The sequence below is a fragment of the Pleurodeles waltl genome, chromosome 3_1, assembly GCF_031143425.1.
Source record: "Pleurodeles waltl isolate 20211129_DDA chromosome 3_1, aPleWal1.hap1.20221129, whole genome shotgun sequence".
Classification (NCBI taxonomy): domain Eukaryota; kingdom Metazoa; phylum Chordata; class Amphibia; order Caudata; family Salamandridae; genus Pleurodeles; species Pleurodeles waltl.
Genome location: NC_090440.1, coordinates 1917487545 through 1917504934, shown reverse-complemented (window position 1 = coordinate 1917504934; position 17390 = coordinate 1917487545).

The following is a 17390-nucleotide window of genomic DNA, read 5'->3' as shown; positions in this document are numbered from 1 at the left end:
GAAGAGTGCAGTGCAGTGGCATGGAGTTGTGTAAAATGGAGTGATGCAGAGTAGGGTGCAGTGGTGTGGAGAGGTGCAGAGCAGAGTGGAGTGTGCATGGAGTGGTAACACACTGCCATTACAGACAACACATTTTTGATTTAAATGACCATTACATTTGCACAGACATACAGACAAGCTACACTGTGCACAGATGCAATGATTTGTTTTAATCATATAAAGGTATTTGTTTCCAGCACAGTTCAGAATTGACAAAAATGTGCTTCATTTGTACTCCTAATTCTGACACATTCTGAAGTTTATTTAAATGTTGTCATGTGATAGAAAAAACTCTTTCCTAACCCCAGTATCCAGCAAGATTTTCGAATAAATCCTCTCACTTTAAAGTCAGAGAAAGAAAAGTAAACACTAAGGCCCTCATTATGAACAAGGCGGTAAACACCGCACCGCCAGCGGTAAAAGCCGCCAACAGACGTGCGGTCCGGACCGGCAAATAATGAACCAACTGAAACACAGGCATCCCGAAAACCACCCACTTCCAGCAGAGGAGTGCTGACAACTTTGGCAGAGCCCGCCCACAGACCGACGGAAAGGCCCTACCCGCCCATCAAATAATGAACCACTAGACCGCCGTCAGTTCTGGGGTGGGAACCACCGCCACGCAAAGCCAGGCGGAAACAAACCAAATATAAGAAAACACTCACCGGAGGCTAACACAACACGCTGAAGCAGACATGGATAGAGAGCTGCAGATCATGCCAACTCTTCTCCTTGCCATATACCTCCACGACCCGGACCGCCGACGAAGACGATGACGGTAAGTACCACAACCTACGAAACAAGGCAAGAAAGGGCACAGTTATAGACCCACCCAATCCACCCTCCCTGCAACGCTCCCACAACCCTTCACAGCAGCACAACCCATACACCCCACAGCAAGAGGTACTTACCCAACACAAGGCAAATCCAACCTGTCCAAAGTACATACATGTGCCCCACACCCACAAACAATGAAATGAGAGACCAGGGATCCAGAGGGTGCCGCCAAAAACACAGGCCACACATTAACTTTTTATTGTACTCACTGAGCAAATGAAGTGGAAATAAGGCCAATGGCCAGTCCGTCAGGACACCAGTCCGATGGGCCACAATGGCCCCAACCTGACTCCCACAAGTGCTACGGTACTCCACCTCATAGGGGCAACAATGGGACATCCAGGTACCTCAGAGAACAGGGGCAGGGGGTGGTGGGGATTTATGACAGGGGTGGGGCTTAGATTTACGTTCGGAAGGTGGAGGGGGTTTGGGTTTGGCCTTGGAATGTAGGGGTGTGCTTGGACCGGGTGGAGGCAGATGGAACAGGCTCAGCATGGGGCTTCTTCCTCTCTGGGGAAGGGGCACAGGAATGGGAAGGGTGGTCAGGGCCGGGCTGTGATGTGGAAGGAGTGGATAGGGCAAGGAGGTGTGCACGTTTAGGGATGAGACGGGGTGGGCCAGAGGGTTGGAACAGGTCAGCACGGGAGAGGAAAAATTTCTTTGGTGCAATTGGGTTGGACCTGGAGAAAGGCGTGGGAGTGGAGGTAGAGGGTGCAGTAAGTGGTGTAGGTGTGCGTGATGTGGGTGCAGGTGACTGGGCAGTATGCTGAGGTGTGGTGAATGTGGTGAATGTGTGATGGGTGGGTGTTTTGGTGCCTTTGAGTGTCTTGGGAGGAGGGGGGTGGACACAGTGGGACAAGACAGGCTTCCACTTTGAATGTATGTTGTGTGGCTGTCTGCAAGTCTGGTGAGTGTGCTGCATGTGTCAACTAAAGTAGTTGTGGTGAGTGCAGGTGTGGTGTCTGGGGTGCATGTAGGGATGTGTGCTATTTTGGTGACTGCAGGAATAGGCTCAGCAACAGTGAATGAAGGTGCCGTGCCTGGGGGGGTGTATGTAGAGGGGACAGACAGGGAGGCGAAAGAGGTGGGCACACTGGGGGAAGTGGATGTTGTGTGTGCATGTGTATGTTGGCTGTGTGAATGCTTGTAGTGGGAGGTGTGGTGCTTGTGTTTTGAAGTGTGCTTCTTGTGTGTTGAGGTGTGTGCCTGCGTGTCAGAATGTGTGCTTTGGACGGGTGATGGGAGTGGGCTGCTGGAAGGGGTAGAGGAGGTTGGAGGGGGGACGGAATGACCAGGGACACTGGCTGCCATCCAAGAGGAGGCCAGAGCCTGAAAAGATCTCTGTAGGCCAGACACAGCACCGTGAATTCTATCCAGATAGGCATTGGTCTGCTGCATCTCTGATGCTAGCCCCTGGATGGCATTGACGATGATTGTCTGCCCAACAGAGATGGTTCTCAGGAGGTCAATAGGCTCCTCCGTGAGGGCAGCTGGGCTGATTAGGGCAAGGGAAGAGGTGCCTGGGGCGAAGGAGACGCCCACCCTTCTGGGTGAGCGGGCACGGGCAACTCAGTGGGGAGCAAATGGGAGGGCGGTGATGGTATGGGGGGTGGCGGAAGATGACACAGTAGGTGTGGGGAGACTAGGGTCTGCCACTGCCAGAGAGCCCCCATCGGAGGAGGTATCGGAGTCATTACATCCAGTGGTAGTTGCCTCCCCCGTGGTGCCCCCCTCGCCCTCCAACCCACTGGTCCCCTTGGCGTCGGCCGATTCTGTCTCTGAGGATCCGTGGGCCGCTGCATCCCCAATAAGCGGTGCCTCAGCTTCCTCGCCAGATGATGCTGATGTACACAGACAACACAAGAGAACAGGGATGGGGAGACAAAAAAGCAGACACTTGTAAATAGCTGAATGGATTTTAACATAGTGGTTCATACATACACCCACCCAGAAGACCCTCCTACAGGCAGCACCTACCGCTATGCCCAAGGCTATACCCCTGACTAGTGGTCACCCTGCTCTACAGCCATTCCCCAAGTAACTTAAGGACCCGAAGTGTAGTAGACCTGACAAAACACCCATATTCCCCACGGGGCCATAATGTAGATGGACATCAGTCAGAGTCCCTGCAACTAAGCAGCATAAGTCCGAATGTACACACACACACATCCATCAAGGGACAAATAAATGGGACATGTACTCACCCACCCCCTTGTGACTGCTGTGCAGCCTTCAAGCGCCCATCCAGGTCTGGGTACGCCACTGCCAGGATGCGTTGCATAAGGGGGGCCAGTGCCCGACGGGCACCCCTCCCCCGTTGGGAGGACTTCCCCAGCTGGGCCTCGCAGATCTTACGCGCCCAGTGCCGCAGGTCTTCCCACCTCTTCCTGCAGTGGGTGCTCCACCGGTTGTAGACCCCCAGGGTCTGCACCTCCTTGGCGATGGCATGCCAAAGTGCCCTCTTCTGGTGGACGCTTACCTAAAAGGGACACACATAAATGTAACACAGAGGTCAGGCACTGGCCAATCATATACAGCTGACTATATGTCCACTATGGGATGGACAGTATAAACCGACGAACAGCACATACACATGCAGCATGTCAGGAGCCCTGGCCCATCCAGTGTCAGATGTGCACACATGTATGCAGCCAACACCAGCCATTACACACATCCATGGCCCCCAATCCTCCTACTCACCTGTACCTCTGGCTGTCCGTAGAGCTTGGCGTAAAGGGGCAGGACCCTGCCAACAAGCCTCTCCAATTCCTCTTGGGTGAAGGCTGGGGCCCTTTCCCCTGCAACACGTGCCACTTCCATGACCAGAGGCAGGACACAGCAGTACACTCAGTGGAGTACCTGCTTGCACGAGATGAGGGAGTCAAGTGAAGTTGGGGTGACGAGTTTGCGTACGCACCGCGGCGGTGTGCACCATCACCGTCGGCAGCGATCATGATACGCTAGGATTCCCTATTGACATCCATGTTAAACAATGTGTTGGCGCACAGCAGTAAACACTGCCTTACGCTGGTACGTCAATCGGTAGCGGTATGAGGTCACTTCAACAACGACAGTAGTGGATTACATGGGGCAGACATTTTGGCAAACACTACGCATTTTTAAAACTCACATCTGCACAATGCAGGCCCATTGTTCCCCAAACACCCATAGGCATGTGGCAATTAACTTTACCGCACCTGACAAGCCCTGATCTATCATTGTGGTCAAGTTGCTGTTATGTCATACACACTATGCATTTGTGTCGATGACAATCATGCCAGCAGTGCTCAATGACTGACAATGTGTGCCGATGTATGTGTGTTTCTCATACGTGTTTTCAACTCCTCCTAGGTACAGACCCTTGTGGGAAGGAAGGGCCCCATCATTGTACAGACCACTTGTGGATTTGCGGACCATGGTGGAGCGTCACATCATTATCAATTACAGACTCACTAGTGCAACTATTCTTGAACTTTGTTCATTACTGGATTCTGCACTGACTCCGGCAAATTGTAATCAGCATGCCATCCCTACTGAAGTGCAGGTGATTTCTGCACTCCATTTCCTGGCCACTGGCTCATTTCAAGTGACAGTGGGCATGGGTGCAGGTTTTTCACAGCCAATGTTTAGCATTATACTGACAAGATTCCTGAATGCATTTGTACGTCACCTGCAGTCTTATGTGAGGTTTCCCCAAAGTGCTGACCTCCCTGCCATCAAGTCGAACTTCTATGCCTTTGCCAACATACCCCATGTGATAGGTGCCATCGATGGCACCCACATAGCTATCACCCCCCCAAAAGTCAGTGAACAGGTGTACAGAAACAGGAAGAAATTTCATTCTATGAACATTCAATTGGTGTGTACTGCAGACCAGTACATCACACATGTGAATGCCATGTTCCCTGGTTCAGTCCATGATAAATTTGTGCTGAGGAACAGTAGTGTGCCACACAAGATGAAACAACTACAAGAGGACAGAGGATGGATCATAGGTAGGTGTTTCTGTCACTTATTGCCACCTAGCACACAGCCTGGCTGTCTGCCTCTGAGGCTTGTCATTTATTTAAAGTTGTGTTGTGCACCTTTTTCTAGGTGATTCTGGCTATCCCAACTTGCGTTGGCTCCTGACACCAGTGAGGAATCCTGGAACAGATGCAGAGAGGAATTACAATGATGCCCATGGGCGTACTAGGAGGGTGATAGAGCGCACAATAGGTCTCCTGAAGGCTAGATTTCATTGTGTACATATCTCTGGCGGTTCCCTGGCCTATGGGCCTGAAAAGGTGTGTAGAATAGTGGTTGCCTGCTGCATGCTGCACAACGTGGCTGTCAGAAATTCTATCCCCCTCTTGGAGGAGGAGGGTGCTGTATATCCAGACCAGCTTCCTCAGAGAGGGGATGAGAGTGATGGTGAGGATGAGGAAGGGGAAAATGTAAACTCCAAGAGCCAACTGATACACCTTTACTTCCAGTAACTATGTGGGACAATTGGCTGAGATTGGTGTCTGTGCATCAACTGTCAGTGTGCCTTGTCATCTAGGGGTGATTGGATCAATACTAATTGCCACTGTGACCAGGTCTGCATAGGACAGATTACAATTGTGTCCACTATTTCAAGACATATTCAGGCACAACAACATGTAAGGCGTGTGGTGCTTTTCATGCTACTCAGGTACAAATAAGGGAGTTATCAACCAGTTGCATCCATACTTCACTTTGTTCACACTTAATGACAGGGGACATTGTTACAGGTGGAAAATGTGTTTTATTTGGTGCAGGGATAACATTGTGCAGATTACAGTGATGGGAGTGGGTAATGGTGGTTATCCAAAATGGCAACATGGTGGCAGCATTGTTGGCAGTATTGGTAGTTCCATCCATGCTTACATGAGTTTTCATTATTTGTAGCACAGTTTGGTGGTTGACTGAGTGGGACACTTGGTGGACAGTTTTTAGCAGAGTCACTTCTTAGAGAGGGCTTTGTTCTTGGCAGGTGTTCCTGTCCCATATCTTGGCCTGAGGGTCCGTTTGGGCGCCTGTTGTTGGCCTGTAGGGGTTGAGATGGAGGTCCCCAGTATTTCCTCTGAGGGTAGTACATGTGAGGTTGATGCTGATGCTCTTGTTGTCCAGTCTGGATCCTGTGCTGTAGTGGGGGCTTCCTGTTCTGTGTGGGCCTCAGGCTGTGTTTGGACAAGCTGCAGCAGCGCACCTGCTATGCTGGCCATTGTGACATGGTGCAGTTTCCACTGCTCCATGGCCTCTTGGTGGTGTGCTTGCTGCATCCCCTGACTGTGCTCCAGGGTGGATACTATCTGGACCAATCTGTCCTGGGTATGGTGGTAGGCTCCCAGGACCTCTGAAATCACATCCTGGGCTTCAGCATCCATCCTGTGACCTCCCCCCTGGGCCACTGATGCCCTCCCACTGGGCCTAGTCCCCTGTGCCTGTGTCCCTTGCACTGGTCTGGCGGTACCACTTGTACTGGGGCCATCTTCCTGCCTGTTGGTAGGGGGTGACTGTGACCTCTGTACTTGTGTCCCACCAGTCTGTGGCCTGGAATCACAGGTGTGAGGACGGTTGCCCTGGGCTGCTGTTATTGGCTGGGTGGTAGGGGTGTCAGTGGTATCCACGGTAGGGCTGCTGGATGGTGACAGTCCAGGACTCTGTGAGGGGCCAGCCTGATCATCTGTGTCCAGGGTTCCATCCCCAGTGTCCTGTGAGGGGCCTCTGTCTCCCTGTGGGGCACTGGCACTCCTTGTCCTTTCCATCAGGGTGGCATGGGTGGTGGTGCCTTTTGGGGGAAATGGACGTCTGTTACATTAGCATGGTTGGATGGGGTGCAGAGGCCTGGGGGGGAGGGGTGCAGCTTACACACTTTGGAGCCATGCAGGATACTTTGGTGAGGTTGGCATTGCTTTTAGCTTAGGATGTGGAGGTGCATTGTAGGTGTTATAGGCCATTGCGTTTCCTTGCAGGGGTGGGTGGGTGTGCATAGAGGGAGGGATGTGGGCCTGCTAGTGGGTTTGTGGGCATGCAGGGGGAGTGGATTCAGTGCCTGTGGGCTGGGTGGGGTAGTGGTCCTGGTGGGTGTTGGAGGGGTGGGGTGGTCCATGCATTCCAGGTGTGATGGATATGGGGTAATTGTAGACGACTTACCCGAGTCCATTCCTCCAGTGAGTCCAGTGAGGCCCTCAGGGTGCAGAATGGCCAGTACCTTTTCCTCCCAGTCAGTGTAGTTGGGTGGTGTTGATGGAGGTCCTAACCCCAGTCTTCTGGACTGCAATGTGGTGCCTAGATGCCATGGCCCTGACCTTCCCCCGCAGGTCGTTCCATCTCTTGCGGATGTCTTCCCTGGTGCGTGGATGGTGTCTCACTGCATTGACCCTCTTGACAATGGTCTGCCATAGCTCCATCTTCCTGGCGATGGGTGTGTGCTGCAACTGAGCCCCGAATAGGACCTTCAGGAACTCATCCACCATGATCCTTAGCTCCCTTTCTGTGAAGCGTGGGTGTTTGGGAGGTGCCATGGTGCGTGCCGTGAATGGTGTCTGGTGTGGATCTAGTTGAGGGTGCTCTTGTGTGGTTGGGTGTGAGTATTGTGGATTGTGGCGTTTGGTGTCTGCTTCTGGTGTTCTCTGTCTTCGTTAGCCTACTTTCATTGCAAAGGATTGTGGGGTGTGTCTGTGAGTGTTTTATGGTGTTGTGGATGTGTGTCAGATGTGTGGGTTTCTAACTTATCCAATGTGTGCACTTCTTACTGTTGGGTCCACTTGCTGCCCATGGCGGTCTGCTCCGCCAATGGTCGTTCGGCTTCCACTGACCGCTGCGGTGATTTGTGCATCATTATTTGGAGGGTGGGGTGTTGGTGTGCTCGGCGGTGGCGAGGTGGGAGGTCCAGCATTTCCGTCGACAATGTCCTGGCGGAGACTGGTGGATGGGTGATTTTTGTCGGAATCAGATTTTTGCATCATTATATGGCGGGTTTCTGTTCCCCACCAATGGCGGTCTTCTGTTCACCGTCGCAACGGTGGTCGGCGGTGTTTGCTGCTGTGTTCATAATGAGGGCCTAAGTTCCCACCGAAGACAGAGCCTGACATTTTACTTTGTTCTTTGAATGCACAGCAAATGTGATGAGATAAGAACAATATTTACGGGCCTGTTTACAGAAAGGGAGCAGTCGGAAGGGTACTGTAAATAAGGTTTGGGCAAGGGAAGGGGCAAACTCAAGCTGCATAGCCTAAAACAAATAAAGCCAGCAAATTGAAAGCAACAAAATGTGAGTTACAAACTACAAGGCCAATGGCAAGCAAAGGGCGGAATGCATTCCCAAGGAAGCTCTATGAATGTACTAAGGTCCATATCTATACTTTTTTAGCGCCGCATTTGCACCGCTTTTTGATGCAAAAACGGCGTAAACTTGCAAAATACAGCTGTATTTTGCATGTTTGCGCCACTTTTGAGTAAAAAAATGATGCAAATGCGGCACTAAAAAAAGTACAAATATGGGCCTTAAAGTGACAGCCGTGGGATACTTTTAAGACACTTGCTGCATGCCACTGATGGAGTTGCTCTGAGCACAGCCATCCTGTTCGAGTGGGAAGACTTAGCAAAGATAGTGCAGGAGCACAGGGTTTACAGGTTCTAGCAAGGCAAGAGAAAGCTGTGCATGATAACCCCGGATGGTGAGCCATAGAATGGTCAGTAGGAAACAATGGGCAGTGCATTAGGCCTTCCTTAAAAGTCTTTACGGATAAACCCCATCTCATGCAGGGAGGTGAGCAGAAAGCCAGCGAGCCACCCATTGGACCTGTGCAGCTGAATAATAGCATTCTAAGTCAAGAAGACCTAGGCGGTCATTACAACCCTGGCGGTCCAAGACCGCCAGGGATGTTATGACGGAAGCACCGCCAACAGGCTGGCGGTGCTTCCCAGGTCATTACGACCGCGGTGGAAGCGCCGCGGTCGCACCGCCGGGGCCGGCGGTTTCCCGCCACAATGGCCCCGGTGGTTGTAATCCGCCAGGGCAGCGCTGCCCAGGGGATTACGAGTCCCCCTACCGCCAGCCTTTTCCTGGCGGTTTGAGCTGCCAGGAAAAGGCTGGCAGTACGGGGAGTCGCGGGGCCCTTGGGGGCCCCCTGACAGGGCCCAGTGCAGCTTTTCACTGTCTGCTATGCAGACAGTGAAAAGCATGACGGGTGCAACTGCACCCGTCGCACAGCCGCATTACCGCCGGCTCCATATGGAGCCGGCTCCTATGTTGCGGCCAAGATCCCCGCCGGCCCAGCGGGGATCTCCAAATGGCCGCGGCGGGGGTGCAGCTGCATTGGCGGTCCGATCTTGGCAGAGGTCGTAATGAGGGCCCTAATCCACCAGCAGTCACGGGTAGCTTTACAGTGGAAAGAGCTACCTGACTGCGCCGCAGTGACCAAATCAGATGTGTGACATGTCTGAAGAAGTAATGCAGGATGAGCAGGAGAAGGTTTGCAAAATAATACTATCATTGAGGTAGCACACCATCTTCACTAGTGCCACGTGGCCCACTACAGAAAGCAGAAGAGAAGACCAAAAAGTAAACTGGGTTTGGAGGGACCGTGACGCTCTGCCGAGATTTCCATCCTGCAAATCAGTGGGAGAATGGTCAATATTAATCACCAGGTATCAAAAGGTAACTGGTTCCCAGTTCAATCTGAGATCTAACTGTATATAAAGGGGGAAACAGTGCCAGTTACTTTTTGTTTGTGCAATTTACATCCCAAATATTTTGAAGATTAGGGACAACCCAGATCACTAGTTTGGCTTTTGCTCAATTTCAAAACCATTTAAAGACATGGACAAAGCGGGCAATGGCCTTGCATAATCTTGCAAGGGGCCTGGCACCTGCTCACCCTTCACAAGCACGAACAACGGACCAATGCACCTGAAGAGTTTTCCAAGATGGATGGGTGTTGCTTGTTCAACCACTTGACAGTGCCTCTTCTGTTTCTCTCCTGTGTGCAGAGACAACTCCCCAGGTACCCAATACCTTCCAATAGTCTTGGTGGACCCATCTTGTCTGATTTTAGGAATTGTCCCACCTTGTTCTCTTCCTTATTTATCTAGTTCTTAGCAGCAACCCTTTGAATCACTTGCTGTGGATCTCCCATTTGATCTTGATTTCATCCTCCTCTTTTATTATCTTTTATTGGTAGTCCGGGCTCCCATTTCTGAGATAAATGTAGCGTCCCAGACATACACTGTAGTGCTGTGAGACTACAGAGAAGTTGTGGGTACCTCACATCCTGACATTAGGTGTGAGACTGTCGCCCACACCATCTGCCCTGCCTCATTAAATTTATTTTAGGATGAAAGTCCATGGGCGGTTGGGGGTGAGCCAGATATTTTTGTTCAATTTGTTTAAACTCGTATAAGGTTAGTTACCTTAATGTTTCCCAAACTGTTTGCCATGGGGTTTTAAAATGTTCAGAAACATAATCAAAATGCTGCTGTTTCTCTCTCTTCAAGAAAGATTGAGTAGATTTGGGTAGGGGTGATGACCTTGACACAGTGCTGAAGTACATTAATTTACTACTGGACAAGGACGTAATGTGACACCTGAATATAGCACACCAGGAGGCAATCACAAAAAGACCACCGTTAATACATAATGCTATGTTAAAAAAGAGTAAATAAATGCACCAACATAGAGAGGCCTGGCCTCTCTTGGGTGTGTCTGTAAAACTGACATTTGTTCTTGAATTTTTGTCCTGAATTTTGACCCTTTGTCCTGAATTTTTGTCCTGAATTTTGACCCTTTGTCTTGAAATTTTTACAGTCCTGCCCAGAATTTGTCTCAATGCCAGGTGGTCACCCTACACCCAGGTCACACAGGCACTGCAGAGTGCAGACCAGCCGGCGGACCACGTGACAAAGCAGCCACACCCCTGACAGGGAAAAACAGCACCTCTGCCACCGAGAATTCTACAGCCTCCAGGCGCAGGCAATGAATCGAGAGTGTCACAAAGTGGTACGCCTCCTGCAAAATTCTGTCCACACTCTGCGTCAATAAGGAGCACTCCAATACTTGGGGGCCCCAGTGCATTGTCCTTCACTGCCTATGCAGGTTCACTGGGGCCGCTCAGGGTTCTCCAACTGCACACCCCTCTCCGCCTCCACAGTGTCACCAACACAATGGGGCCCCAATGTCAGAATATAATGCCACATTCCCTATGCCATCCCAGCCCTGTCCCAGGGCCTGTCTCACTCACCAGCCCAGCGCGAGCATAGAAATGGCTCCAGGTGCCCCCGTCAGCATGGGGCTGCAGTCCCCACCAGACTTAGCCATCGCAGGCGGTCACACATCCTCGAGGACTCTCGCCAGGGGCCAGTCACCACCTGCTGGTCTGTCCGTGGCCCTGGCACATTCAGTTAATGGCGCCTCTCCTCAGGGTGCCTAGGGCTAACCCTCAGCACACTGCAGCTGCCTCAGTAAGTGCAGGCCTTCGTTCCATCTGTGGGGTCCCAATGGTCCATCACCAATGCTCAGTGCAGCGCTCAGGATCTCTCCAGCCTCAGAGGCCTCGAGCAGACCCTCTGTCACTCGGGGTCGGCTGCCCTACGCTCGCAAGCATGCGGTTCCGGGACAGGCCCCAAATTGATTTTCTATCATGTCTGTGCCCCCACGGCCCGCTTCAGACGGGAGTCAATTGGGTCCCCCCACCCAGGAGGGCCACAGCAGCTCAGCTGCTGCACCTGTTGCGGTGCTTACCCCGCAATAATTAGGCTGCGATGTCATCTCACAGGTTTGTCCTTGCGGTCGTCATTGATCGACCTCCTATGGTCTGCCGGTAGCATTTTACAGCACGATTTCTGCCCCAGTGCAGCCAAAATCAGTCCCAGGTAGCAGGCAGATGGCTGGGACAGCTGTATAGAAGCTTAAAGCAACAGAATTGTTGAGGATAGTTATACGCAAGAAGGAGCTCGCCTAGATGGTGGCCATCTTCAGGCCAGGCAAATTCCACTCCCAATGGGGCTTATGTTTTAACTGTGTGAAGCTTGTTAGTTACTGAGATCATTAGCTGCTAGCCACCTTTGCCATTGGGTATCTTTTCCCTTCCATTGAGACCAGTGCTCCTTATTTTTCTGCCCGTAAAGATCTACTCTAGAGAAAGCACATTCCACCTTCTTCTAATTGGCACCTTTATTAAATTCATCTTTTGATGCTATATTTGCTGACACCTGCTTCTTCTGAATTTACTTGACCTGTCTACAACTTTACTTTAGTATTAGGGCGTTTTCTTTATGGAAACAGGTCTTTGCCTCAATTTACTTATGTTGCCTTTATTTTACAATATTCGCTTTACTAACTGAACTACTTGGGTTATCTTCATTTATGCTGTATTCAAGTGAATATCAATTTAAGTCTCATTGGTATGAATGGAGACTGCAACTTTACTAATTTGCTAATACACCTTTATGGTTTGCAATCTACTCCCCTCTTTTGTTAATGTGGACAAAGTCTGTTTCACTGTTAATGCAATGTTAATGAATGTGTGATTTCAGCCTCAGTTCGAGATACAGATCCATCCTGGTGGTTTGTGGAACTCCAAGTTTGCGGCTGGTTAGCGTGGTGAAAATATCATCCTTATCTAATAGGTTATCAATAGTTACACTATGCCCTCACCCACTACCTTAGGAGAATTGTAAAACCTCACAATGTGCAAACGTGATTGTGAAATAATTTCCAAGGTTTACCATATACTTGTCATAAAGAGGCCATGTGCAGCTGGAAAACCTACAACAGTTGGGAAGCTGATCTACAGAAATATCTGACAGAGACTGGAGGGGTTCACCCAGGACACTAAGAGAAATAAAAATTTTAGAATGCTCCCGACAATCAAAGTTTAAATATTAACTCACAGTATATTGTACTAGACAGAGACTATGATGCATGAAACATGATCACTCTCCAATTTGCTTACAATGCCTTTCAAAGAAGAGTGACTTTTAAAATATGGTTTAGGAATACCAAGTAATTCCTTTTTTTCATGATGGTTCCTGGGTTCTGTTGAGGGCCATGGGTTGGAGGTTCATTTTGACCTGAAAGATGCCATTAGTAGGCATAAGAGAAGATGGCATTAGTAGGCATTACTAGATATCGTAGAAGGCCACGAGGTGACTCGATACATTATCAGGACCCTGAACTTTGGGCTTATCATAGCCAAACGGAACATTATGCAGAACTGATTAAACAAAGAAGCATCGGAAAGCAACAGTTCAAATACCTAGGTATATGGATCACATGGCACCCAATTATGGCCTATAAGGCAAATCTCGAACCACCGATTAAACAATTAGAGCAGGAGGTAGGGCACTAGCAGACACTTCCGCTCTCACTGTGGGGCAAAGCTGCAATGTTTAACATAGTGGCACTGCCACACCTGCTGTACGTCCTACAAAACTGCCCATACTGGGTGCCAGACCACTTCTTTGGCAGGGTAGATTCCCTGCTTCGCAATCTACTTTGGGTAGGGAAATCTCCTAGGATCGCCTTGAGAGTTCTACAGAGATCCAAATACGAGGGAGGTATAGCCTTGCCGAATATAAAAAAATACTACGAGGCGGCACACATAAGTGTGGTAAACGAATGGGTACATGCTGATTGGGATGACCCGGCATTTTATCCGAGAAAAGATAGGGCTTGAAGACAACAGCTATATGCACACATTTTATGGGGGCAAATTATCACCGAACGCATGCCCCGCAACCAAAACAGTAGTGGCAGTGTGGCAGAGGCTAACATCGGAGATGGGCTGGAAGGGTAGATTTACCCCCAAAACACCACTCTGGGAGGAAACTAGACTAAAGCAGGTAGTGGCACTGAAGGGCTTCTCAGTCTGGAATGCTATAGGACTATCCAGCTTGGCCGACGTGTGGGACGCAAATGGAGTGGTGCCCTTTGCGCACTTACGCCTAACGTACGAGATGCCGGAAACACAATGGTTACAATACGCTGCACTTCGTCACGCACTTTGGGCGTGCACATCACCGGACACTGAAATGCAGGAAGAATCCCCTTTGGAAACTAGACTCCTCAACGGGGAAATAAATAGGAAACTCACTTTGCTGACACATGGCACCCTTATGAGGAACACACAAAAGTCTCTTTTGCCCTTACAGGCTAAATGGGGTCACGACCTGGGGGAACTGGACGAGGAGGACTGGCAAGAAGCGATTGGCGCACCCGGCTGAAGTGGCCATTAAAGCCAGCTACCGACTGATCCCATTGAAAGTTCTACACAGAGTGTACTATACCCATACCCTAGTCCATAAGATAAGTAAGATAGCAGACGCGTATTACCTCCGAGACTGTGGTATAGAGGGCTCTTTCCTGCATACACTGTGGGCCTGCCCTCACATCCGGCCCTTCTGGGAGGGAGTGGGTCGAACTTTGAAAGCAGCCACTGGTAATGAACTGGACCTGACACCGAAAATGGTGCTATTGGGATTGTGTGAAGACACAGATCACACACGATATAAAGATACTTGATTAACCTGGGATGTATTGGAGCCAAACAAGACATTGCACTAAAGTGGGGTTCAGACACCCCCCACACAGATAGGGAGTAGCAAAGGGGAATGGAATACTGTAGAAGTCTGGAAAAAAAGATAAATAAGGGACGAGGATGTGCACAAAAATTTTAGAAAATATGGGGAGACTGAGGAACCTAGGGGGAATAACCTGGGGCCCTGATGAAACAGACTCCGACTGGTAATGCTTTCACCCCCTCCCCCCCCCACCTTTAGAGGGGGCAGCCATTGTGGACACCAGCAGGCTTATGGATAAGCTAACCATGGGGAACTAGGAGGTATTGATATACTGGTACACCATTGGTTGTGGACTGGGTGGAGGGTCAGGTAGAGAGGGGTAGTGATCGAGTTCTGGTTGTTCTTACAGAATATATGGTAATAATTAATGTTGATGTTACATCTTTAATAAATGAATAAAAAGATGTTACAAAAAAAAAAGAGGCATCAGAGATTGGGAGCTGGGTCCAGTGTATGGACAAATTAGTGGTTATTGCAAAGCACAAGTGTGCCCTAAAGAAGAAACAATTTGGGGTCCATCGATATTCCACTTGAATATAAACGTACCTACCTTTGACCCCATGAGGTCTTTGATCTTGATTACATTTGTTTGGGCACCTGCTTACTATATTATTTTTGGCGCTCATTCTCTAAGCAGTAAACTGCTCTGTGATTATGAACATGTACTCATGGTCTTATTTATGTTTTGATTCCATAGTATTCACCCAGATATAAAATGCCAATTACACTGTTTGTAAAAAAAGAAGCAAGCAAGTGACCACATTGAGTTGTCTTGGATACCTGGTAGGTGGCAGAAAAACCAGGATTCAGACCATCTTGGATTGGGAGACCTGTACAATGTATGCTCAAATGCGGTCATTCTTGAGTGTCACTTGGCACTATGAAGATTATATGTAGCAGAGGAGTTCCACTGAGGCACTTCACACAATGATAACTTACGGGAAGTAACCCAAAATGGTTAAATAGACTGGTGATAAGTGCAAAAACGTTTGATCAAACAAAAATGCATCTGTGAGGCATTAGTTCTGAAGGCATTGGATCTCTGTCAGTCCTTCATTATGATGACTTACCTTGATCAGGACTGTACTGGCCCAAATCAATGAGAAATATCTAGAGTCACAGATTAGCCACGGGTTGCTGCCCAGTGAGCAGAATGGACCACAGTCACAAATAATGTTTTGCAATGGGTTAGGTTCTGAAAAGTTTTCTTTCATACTTGCTTAGGGACATCTTTATTGTTACATTAGATATCACAACCTTATTTTGGTTGATGGGCATAAAGGGGACAATCCTAAGGAGAGGCGGTACATTCACTGCCTCTGATCTTACAATGAAGCACAAACACATAATTTTCAATGAAACTGCAGATGGACTTTGAGGAAATTCCAACAGTTAGATGAATGGGTTGCCTCTAGTTTGAAATAGACACTCTATTCATTCTAGAAATGGGAAGGTGTATGGCGGAAAGTCTGCTGATGCATTTTCCAGCATGCTCCTTCGTTCATCTAATGTTCTCCTGTACCTTTGCTATTTTGCTATGTTTGGGAGGAACCAGGTTTGAATGTCAGCATTGACTCAACATCCTGTGATCCTGGGCAAATCACTTTATCACCCTGTGCCTAAGAATTAAAGTGATCTTGTGCAATGAACATGGTGCTCACACAAAGTGCTCCAAGGCCTCTGGGTTGAGGTTGTGCTTAAAAAAAGGTTTGAATTGTTCTTTGTGCCCCCTCTTATCAGAGGATTCAATACTTTTTGGGGTGCTGCACATGATTAGATGCACACTGTCTCCTAGGTAAAATCCATATGTACACCCAATATTGGGAACTGCTTCCTCCTAGAAAGACCCCTTGGTGTAAGAGGTTTGGTAAAATGGTGGATGGAGTAGGATAGGTAGTACTCTCCTTGGGGATGTATGGGCCGGAACTCATGTACTGGTGTTTGGGGATCTGCAAGAACAGTACAAACTTTCTCATGCCGAGTTCCACAAATACCTGAAGTTGTATCATGCGCAGACAATATTACACCCAACACCTAGATCCCACAGGTCAGTCCTCTTGAAGTTAAATTGTTGATAGCAAAGCTACAGAGCAGAGCTATTTCACAACTGTATCGCTCCTTAGTCATCAATGCCCCAGGACATTTCCCTGGGCTGAGGTGGAGGTGGGAGGCTTGGTGGGGGAGCTTGAAGATGCCGAGTGGTACGCGGCTAGGATGGCCCTGGGAGCTGGCTATCGCCAAGTGCCTTTGACTGGTTCAGCTTAATTACCTACACATTACTTGTATGACCCGTATATGGCTTCACCGGTATGGTAGGAACCCTCAGACCGGCTGCTTCTGGTGCTCTTGGCTGGATGCCCATTTTTTTTCCATGTGGTCTGCTTTTGCCCGATATTGGTGCCCTATTGCGAGGGGATAGAGAAGAAGCTCTCATCAGCCTTGGGCTGGCCCTTAGACCTTACTCCCAGGATTGCTTTGCTAGGGCTGCTGGAAGACGTAGGTGGGCAGAGAATGGAGTGAAGCTTTATTGGGGTTGCAACACTGATTGCCAAGTGGGATATCACCTGCAAATGGAGGCCTCTGAATCCCCTCCTCTGTGGGGGAATGGCAAAGTGGAGTAGATTGGTGTACTCAACAAGAACAGCCTATCTACGAAGCTCAGTGTTGTCCCTGGAAAGATGGGAAGATATGGGGCAAATGGTGGGATTATCACGGACTAGATGCGGGGAATGTCTAAGATTCAGTAATGCTTTGTACTGTACTATGTTGTGCAAAGGTAGTCTTGGTCTTTTTTGGTTGTCAGTGTATGCAAAAATAAAAAAAAGTTGATATTAAATAATGGTGGATGGATACTGCTCCCTGGGAAACAATAGGGTTGCTGGTTCATGGTATGAAGCCATGGCAACATCCAGTGTTAGACTGGATAA